The sequence below is a fragment of the Lagopus muta genome, chromosome 14 (assembly GCF_023343835.1).
Source record: "Lagopus muta isolate bLagMut1 chromosome 14, bLagMut1 primary, whole genome shotgun sequence".
Classification (NCBI taxonomy): domain Eukaryota; kingdom Metazoa; phylum Chordata; class Aves; order Galliformes; family Phasianidae; genus Lagopus; species Lagopus muta.
In genome coordinates, this window is record NC_064446.1 from 6,414,094 (window position 1) to 6,422,194 (window position 8,101).

Genomic DNA, 8,101 nt, shown 5'->3' on the forward strand with positions numbered 1-8,101 from the left:
TAGGTTTTGAGGTGGTTGCTGCTTTACCTCACAGAAAGAAGCCAATATTTCACCTACCTGCGCTAGGATTTCACATCTCTCCATCCTGTAACCCTTTCCTAGCACAAAATAAAGCAAAAAAAAAAGTCTTAAATCGAGGAAGTGCCCTGAAGGAGTGTAACTGCCACCTCAGGTTTCCTTGCACATCGTCTGTAGCACTGAGCGCCTTTGTACACACATTTCATACACAGGGAGCGCCGTGAGCATACAGAGAAGGAACTCCGACCTAATTTAAATGTCTTGAGGAATATTATTCTTTTTTACACATTAGATCAAAATAAAAGGAACTACCGGGGGCAAGCAGAGCACGATGATGCTCCATGCACAATACCTGTGAGCAGGATTAAGTAACCCATCACCCACAGAAATGGTTGGCCTGTGTAAAAATCAGGAAGAAAACACATCTGCAGCCCTGAGCCACCAAGTTTCAGAAGATATGTGCTTTCCCTAGGATGGCTGCACAAGCTGTGCTTTGTGGAGCAGCTCGATCCCCACAGAATCACTCAGGAGCTATGGGCCTACCTCAGCAGCCACAGCACGAAGTGTCACATCTCAGTTCATCTTCGCACTTAGAGAAGTCAGAAGGAGCCGTCTGCAGACTCTACGTGATGTTCTGAAGTCATTTCAGTTGTGAGCTCCCACTGTGTGGCCATAGGGCTCTGTGAGGAGAGCTGCTCATGCTTTGGCTGGACGCTGAATGAAGTGCAGCTGAAAATACAAGCTCCCACACGGGCCCAGTGTGGGAAGAGTTTTCCCGCCCTGCCAAAGCTCTCAAAGTTATGAAATGTCCCTGCTCAGTTCTGAGCTGCAATCTGATTTTTTTTCTTCATGTAGAACAAAAGCAAGATCATAAATACGGCTGCCAAAGACGGCAATGAACCTGAAGACGGAAGCTCAGAGAGGTCCTAGCTCCAATGGCATCCATTGGAGTTAACACAACACAGTTCTTGTTCTGCCACATCCTAAAATGGTCGATGTAACCACCACCAGTGGCCTTGATGCCAGCTTAGAGCCCTTCCTCCACACCTTAATTCTGTGAAAGTAGGCACTCTCAAAGAGAGCACAGGCCTCTGCTGTAGGAACTGCTGCAGTTGCTCAGGTTATACTAGGACAGTACTGGAGTCAGTAGGGGTTACTTATAAGCAATTGAGAGGAATACAAAGCCTCAGGGGCCCATTAAGCAGTCTCTGAAAATCAGGTAGAAAATTTCTGTAGTAAAGACATTACAAGATATTTATTCATGTTGTTTCTACCTGCTGCAACCAAGTCCAAGGGCTGTCTTTTCCCAAGCTACGTTTATAGACTTTGAAAAAAAAATGAGTCATCTTTTGGGCTGCGTAGGATTAAGAAATTTTCCCCTCCCTCCCCATAATCCAGATAAATGATACCACTCTCTCCGTCCTGCCTACTCAGAGCCACCAGGCACATTTATCTTCCCTAATCTTCTTTTCCAGGATCCATGCTGACTACCCCTTAAGCAATTACATATATCTAAATGTTCTGTTTGCATAATTGCTCTCCATGTATTTGCTGCCACTGAGATCAGATTTACAAGCCTGCAGAGTTCTCAATCTTCTTCCAGTCATCCTGCTTATATTAGATGCCTAACGCTCTGCTTTGTCCTTTAATAAATTATCAGCGAAATGCATACTTGTAAAAGAGTAAGTCAAAATGGCCACTACTTGGCCTCTAGAAAGAAAGCCTTCCAAGCTACATGTCTTTTCCCAACCCAGAGGTTTTACCTCATACAGGCTTGACAATTCAGAAAAGCCATGTTTGAGGTGCCTTCCCTAACAGCTCCCTGTTTGAGGAGGAGCAGCTGGCTGGGATAGGGCTTTAGCTGTCCAGTGAAGGTTCAGAGGGCTTGGGTTATATGCTGAGCACTGGCCCAGTTCGTGGACTTGGAGGGACTTCAGCAGCTCTTCCATTCAGAATGTTCCCAGTTGTCCTGGAGTGTGTCTCTGTGTCAGGGCAAACCCTGCAGCACAGCCAATCCCTGCCATGGCCAGGACTGCCCTCAGGGTACTGACTTCAGTGCACAGTGCTAAATATGAATCTTTAAGCCTACACTCCACTGTTAATACATTCACTTGCATTTTTCCTACTTTGGTTTTCCATACTGTCCCTACTAGTTATTGCCCTAATCAGTCTCTTCCATTATCTCTCTCCTTTCCCCATTCAAAGTCTTCTTCAAAAATCAAACAGACGTGAGACCAATCATAATCTATGATCTGAAACAAAAATAAAATTTAAAAAAGGCCTGAATAGAGACAGTAATATTTTGCTGCACTTTCACCCAACTTCAAATGCATTGCCCCAGATAGAGGAGTAAGCCAGTCCTTCACTGCACAGATAGTGAGGGCCCAGCACCACTGTTGCCAGGGATTGGGTTGGAACTTTGTGTTTCAGACTTGTTCCCTTCCTCTTAGTTTATCATTGACCTTCAGAAGCGACGCCTCCAGGTTGGTGGGATGTACACTTAGCAAGATTGCCCCTGTAGTCTCAGTTAGACGAATCATATTTCTAGAAGCTGAAGAAGCTGTATTTTCTCATGATAGAATAAACTGGAACAGTTCTCAGCAGGAGGGAGGAGGACATTGTGCAAAGCTTCCCACTTAATTGCAGTGAACAAACAAAAAAGAGAGGGCCTACCAAAAGTACAAATAAATGTTCACGTAAGTGTTAAGTGCATCCAGTTCACATTGAGTGGATACATAATATTCCTTTTGAGCCTTTGAAAATCAAGTTGAAATTAACTGTACACTTAGGAAGTACTTCGGATTTGAATAAATGAGACAAGTGCTGCCTGTTGCGGGATGGTTAGAGACTCAGAGTGTATGACAGGATTTACCTTCTCTGCTCAGTGCTCAGCTCCCAAACTGCCCTGAAAGGCCTTTGCTAAAGTGATTTGCATAGCATGTTGAACACTGCTTACACCTCAGTCTGATAAGGTATCTCTTTAAGGCAGAGGTATTCTGTGATTCTGTGATTCTATTCTCTTGCAGTATTGTTATTTACATCTGGTTTATTGATGAATATTACAAACGCTGATATTTGGGATATGAAATTAAGCATATCTTCACTTATGCTAATGTTATTTAATTTGTTTTCAGAGAGGAGATTTTGTTTATAGACACTGATTATCTTGTACTTTCACTGTGTCTCCTATGCTTTCTTTTTCTTCTCAGTATGTGTCAAATCTGTGTATCACTGCTATCAGTGTACACACTTGCATTTATATTGTAGCTAATTATCTAATAAAGACCTGAAATAGTCATGCACAGACTTATTTCTTGTTTATTTTTGTTTAGACAAACAATGAAAGTGTAGTCCCTCATAGTCTGGAAAGCACAGTACTTTAAGTCCTCAGGGAGAAAATCTGAAGCTTCTGCTTCACCTGTGTGCATCAAACAGCTCTTCATAAAGCCTCTTCAATGCTCAGGCACTTGCGAAAGGATAAAAAAATACCTGCTGCTTTTCACCTGCTCAGCTATGTGTGTCCATGCTGTCTGTTGTCGCAAGGGATGGTAGAACTATATTGCAAGACCGTTGATTTACAATCTAGACTGTCTATTTTGAGGAAATATGTAGAATATCACACAGAAAACATAAACAAAAACATTTTGTTGTTGCTTTCATTTGGACATTTCTTTCTCCTTTTAACAAAGACTTTCACTGCTGTCTTCCTGTGGAAATTGAATTTGGGCTAAATAAATCCCCCTTGTATACAAGGGCATGTTTCTTCATCTTCAGTACTTCAGACCTACACGTAGCTTTTGAAGCACCACTATTCCAAGGGATGAGCTGCTCAAAATATTCCTCTTACCACGCCTGCTAGAATACTGAAATGTATAATTCATCTTGACCTTGTGCCTTGTCAGCTTTTAATACTTCTAATTGCCTGTCTGCTCCAGCATAATCATAAAACCTTTTAACATCTCTCTTAGTCCGCTTTGCAGAATATGACCTTCAGTCTGTCTCATGAATAATGGGCCAAAGAAATTCATTTAGACTACTTGCAGCATCAGCATCACACATCTTCATCCTTTCTTACAGTGCTCCCAGCAGCTATTTGCTGATTATAAATGTTTCACTTCTTTCTGCATTTTCATGGCTCCTTTAACCCTTTTCTGTCATAGGATCATAGGGTGTATCAGGTCAGAAGGGACCACACAGGCCTCTAATCTAATCTCCTGCTCAAAGCAGGGTCAGCCCTGAGGTAAGGCCGGGTGGCTTTATTCAGTCTAGTCTTGAAAACCTTCAAGAACTGCACAGCCTCTCTGGGCAACCTCTTCCAGTGGTTCACTGTCCTCATACTGTGAAATTTTCTTTTCCTTACGCCCAGGCTGAACTGCACGTTTCAGTTTATGTCCATTGTCTCCTATTCAGCAGCTATCTTGCTGTCCACCAGGAACCCAGGGTCCTTCCTGCAGATGTGCTGCTCACCCTGGATCAACTGAAAAGGGCTTTTCCTTCCCAGGTGCAGCACTTCTCATTTGCTCATGCTGAATTTCATATAGTCACAGTTGCTCATTCCTCCAGCTTGTTTAGGTCTGTCTGAGTATCCCAGTTTGGTGCCATCTGCAGATGTGTTGAGCATGCCCTCCATCACCAGCTAACCACATAGCCAGCTCCTTTAGCTCAACAGTAGAAGCATGTGCTTTGATATAAGAGATCCAAATACAGATTGTCCTATAAAATATTTTTACATTTTATCTGCACTACTGCTAACAACAAAGTGAGAAATAATCTTTTCCAGTTTTCTTTGAGGTAAAACCTATAAACAGTTTAGCCTATGCTTTGCCTTTTAGCAGTGTACAGAAGTGTCACTGAGGTTGGGGTACAAACAGTGACTTCTGAGATCTTACCAGGTCCATCCTCCTGTGATTACGCTCACTGCCATCACTATCACTTCCTAGACAGCAATAAAAAGATTTGGAACTTAACCGCTCCATTCTGCATTCTGGTACTGATTCTGGTACTGTACCCAACAGAGTACTGTCAAACTACACTTATGATGCAGTAAGGAGACAATCTCTATCTTCATTCTCCCATCAAGATACTCTGAAGCATTGATGCCTGTGCTTAAAAGAAAGCATGGTAAGCAACCCTACTAAAATCAATGGAACAGTAAGCAGAAGCAGAAATCTTTCTTGTGATAGTTTTCTTAATGTAATTCCTATTCCCTGCTGTTTACACATTTCTTTTTACGTAACTACTAAGGACAATTTTTCATGCTCACAAATGCCCTGTAACATTGCACAGCAGTCATTATGTTGGAAGCCAGTGTCACTAAACAGCCAATCCTCCTTGAGAGCCCTTTCTCAGGTTATAAAGAAGCCAGCTCATACAGAAGTATTTCTCTAAGGCTTTAATTAAATACAAATTCAGGCAAATACAAGTTATAAAGTAAACAAACAGCACTGCAGTGCCACAAGTTCTCTGAGCCCAAGGCTGCAACTCAAGTTCCCTTGAGACAGTGCTAAGCTTACAATTTCATTTATCTCTAAACTGCAAAATCTCATCAAAAACTGGGTACGTTGTAGGAGGCTATACATTTCTGACTTATTACATAGTTTATCTAAGCTTCTGTTACACCATAATCCCTAAGATGCTCAAGCATTTTTATATGTGAGAATGATGGATTGCAAAGTTAAAACATTAAACCCAAACACAGCTTAAAATAAGGTTGTCCTAGGAAGGAAGGAAAGAAGGAAAACATTGGAAATCTAGACATTTAATTATAGAGCATCTGGGAAAGACATAGTTAAAAACTCAGCTAATTCAAGTCACTAGTGAGTTAGCGCACATCAACCTCAAGTAAATCTAGGTCAGAACTGAGTGGTATCATTGGAAATTGTGTCTGACAGGTATGCACTGTGTGTTACAGTTCACTCTACTAGAATGTTTTCTCTTTTCATTCAGGAATTAAATTGGATATAAATTTGGGCTGCCCGTTTTGGCATGTTATTGCAGACAGCAATCAAAGAGAAAAAAACTCCAATGCAAAATGAAACATTGTTTTGAGGTTTGGGCTCCTGCCATCAGCACCCACCATCAGCATGCCCAGAGAACACCTCACAGTCCTGCAGCTGCTGCTTCTCTCTGCCCCCAGTCCTCCCAGCCCCTAAGTTCAGATACACAGATAAAAGCATCCATTCCTGCCCTCACACCCCACCAACTGCTCATCCTGCTCTTCCCCTGCTCTGGCAGGCGCCATGCAGAAAAAGTTGCCACAGAGCTCCTGCAAGGAGGTAGGATCTGAAGGTACATCAGAGTGGGCTGGAGCAAGAGTTAGCCTGCTGCAGTCATGCTGTCTACACAGAGCATACCTTCTGAGCCCCCTAAAGGGACACGCATTCCCTTAGCAGCACACACTGGTCTGGGAAATCCGCCTTAACAAATTCAGTTATTGTTGGCGAGATTACTCGCTGAAAAATGGTTTCCAGCCCACACTCCTCATTCACATACCCATATTCACTTCTACAGCAGAAGACTCGAATGCAATGAATTCAGGCAAAAGCTTACGTGGGCATGGAATTAGCACGGGTGGGTTATGTCAGGCAGGGCTGAATGAATATTTTCAGCCCGTTCTTCAGACCTTGAACCCACAGAACAACTTCATTCATAGGAGTTATTTTTCATGATGTTCTTCTGTGAATCTGTATTAAGAAATGAACAAATTACAGAAATACTACTGCAAAGAAAGCCTGGACAGCAAGATGACAGCGGATTTTATGAAGTAGTATGCTCACCGTGTTCTGCAGAATTTGAGATGCTCTCTGAGTAGTATTTTTCTCACTGCAAAACACACATATTACAATTCCCAACCCTTCTGCTTCAATTGCAGTCCTTGTTACATAGCTTTTAAAAGCATCTGCTGTAAAGCAAGTGAAGGGTATGGAAAAGGTAAGGTACTGACATGGTTACATGCTAAGCCAATTGTAGCTTTACAGATGTGTGTTTTAGTTTAGAGGGGAGCACAGAACAACTAGCTCTAAATCTCCCTAGTTGGGAGATCTCCTTTGCACAAGGATGCAGTACTTAGAGAACATTGCTTCTGCCTTCCTTCAGCTACAGTAATTTCACATGGAGCTGACAGCTGCATCAATCACTTGGCCAGAACTGCTTCCAGGCAACAGACATTGGATCACAAAAATGCCAATGTGACATTTTGTATCTTACCTTTCTTTTTCTTTGATAAGACATATCACCAGCTTCTGACAATCTAGATTCGTTTGAAATCTATATACAGTAAAAAATGAAAGAGCTACAAGATTGTTTTGAGCTGAAATTGTGTTGAGATTTTAATGTATGACCTCAAGAACTGGGTTCTTAATGACCAAAAGGATTTCGTACATCATCTGATTTTCCTATTTCACTTATACCTCATCAACAGTGGGTCCCAAAGTAAGAGTAAGTCTCTACATGGAGTTGTAACATCAATTTTATTTTCTTTCAGCATTAATCAGAAAATAAATTAATTTGGAATTTAATAGAAGCTACAGCTTCAACATCCAACAAAGTTTCGCTCATATATTTACTTCTTCTTGTTGCTTTTGTAAGTTGTTTGCAAAGTCTTAGCCTATCAGTGAATTGGGAAATTCGGATGCAAGGAAGTTGTTATAACCTTAAAAAACAAAACAAAACATAAAACCAAAATCTACAACAATCTGTTCTGTAAACCTGTTGGGCATGAAAACCCAGCTGTGTACAAAAGCCACTGGAGATTTCATCACTGAGACTTCCGCTACAGAACTTCCACTGGAAAGCAAACCCTTTTATACCTCAGTGCTTCCTGAAGCAGCCAAGAAATCTCTACAAATGACTCACTCCTGAAAAATGTCAGGTTTTTCTTGAACTCAGAGGAGGCTTTGAAACCAGTGATTTCTTTATTCCTTAGCTGATAAAGTGCAATGAATGTAAATATAGAAATAAGCCTACAGTGAGGATTCAAGCAGGGCTGACCTCCTAATGCTGTACATCACTTTAAGTTGGCAGGAATTAGAAGTATTTATGACTTTGAGCAAACAAATATTGGGAGAAAATAAAGAACGGACAC